Raw genomic sequence first — 1,297 nt, forward strand, 5'->3', positions numbered from 1 at the left:
CTAGCCGACATGGTGTTTACTTACGCAAAGGCAAATGGCAATGGGCAGCGGGCAGCAAGGTTGTATCAAGAGACCTATCACCGACGACAGCAACCACAGCATTCAAAGTTTGCAACACTGTTTCGCCGTTTGTCTGAGACAGGGTCTTTTCAGGTAGCAGGAAATGATGAAGGACGTACCCGTGTCACAACCAGGCAGCTGGTCCGCCAGTACAGGGTAAGCCAGACGACAGTGTGGAATGAGATTTTCACTCTGCAGCGGAGTGTGCGCTGATATGAAACTTCCTGGCAGATTAAAACTGTGTGCCGGACCGAGACTCGAACTCGGGACCTTTGCATTTCGCGGGAAAGTGTTCCACCATCTGAGCTACCCAAGCACGACTCACGCCCCGTCCTCACGGCTTTTCTTCTGCCAGTACCTGCAAGGTTCGCAGGACAGCTACTGTAAAGTTTGGAAGGTAGGAGACGAGGTGCTGGCAGAAGTAAAGCCTTGAGGACGGGGCGTGAGTCGTGCTTGGGTAGCTCAGTTGGTAGAGCACTTGCCCGCGAAAGGCAAAGGTCCCGAGTTCGAGTCTCGGTCCGGCAAACAGTTTTAATCTGCCAAGAAGTTTGACAGTGTGGAACATTCTCCATGAAAACTGCTACTACCCTTATCACTCACAGCGTATGCAGGGCCTACTAGCGTCAGGCTTTCCACGTCTGGAGCAATTTATCACTGGTGTCTTCACCAGGCAACCACGATTCCGGGATCTGTGTCATCCACAGATGAGGCCACCTTTACACCAAGTCGTGCTCGGGTAGCCGAATGGTTGCCGGCACGGAAGCTCAGCGTGTTCGATCAGAGGGTTAGCCACCCTCTGTAATAAAAAAAAACCTGAGGTAATGGAACGACGAACTTAAGCGTCATGGGACGTCCGCCCCAAACAAATAGAATGAACAATCACGAACAAAAAATGAGATAAAAAAAATGGTAAGGGGACCGCTGGCGATAAGCGGGAAATCCGGGTTCGAGTCCTGGTCCGGCACAAATTTTCATTGTCGTCATTCCACTCTACAGTTGGTGGTTGTCGATATTTGCAACTACGAATACACTTCGTTTACTTCATAATGGGTGTAGTAACCGCAGTGTTCTACCTTTGGACGTTGCATCGTAGTTTGGAATAACACAGGCACTGCAATATCGTACTTTTCTGAGAGCCTTAAAATTATGTAAATAATATTGTGGTGAAATCATTACGCTTAAGTGCAAGAACGTTTACTATTGAATTATAGGTTAGGTGAAGAGTTATTCTGGAGAG

At 48.7% G+C, this 1,297-nt stretch overlaps 1 non-coding gene across 1 annotated transcript; it reads left to right on the forward strand.

Annotated features, from left to right (window-relative positions):
- The first annotated feature begins 510 nt into the window (after positions 1-510).
- Trnas-cga lies at positions 511-585 on the forward strand. Its single transcript has one exon. It is a non-coding gene; the product is annotated as a tRNA-Ser (tRNA).
- The last annotated feature ends 712 nt before the right edge of the window (positions 586-1,297 follow it).

The sequence above is a fragment of the Schistocerca piceifrons genome, chromosome 3, assembly GCF_021461385.2.
Source record: "Schistocerca piceifrons isolate TAMUIC-IGC-003096 chromosome 3, iqSchPice1.1, whole genome shotgun sequence".
NCBI classification, from domain to species: Eukaryota; Metazoa; Arthropoda; class Insecta; order Orthoptera; family Acrididae; genus Schistocerca; species Schistocerca piceifrons.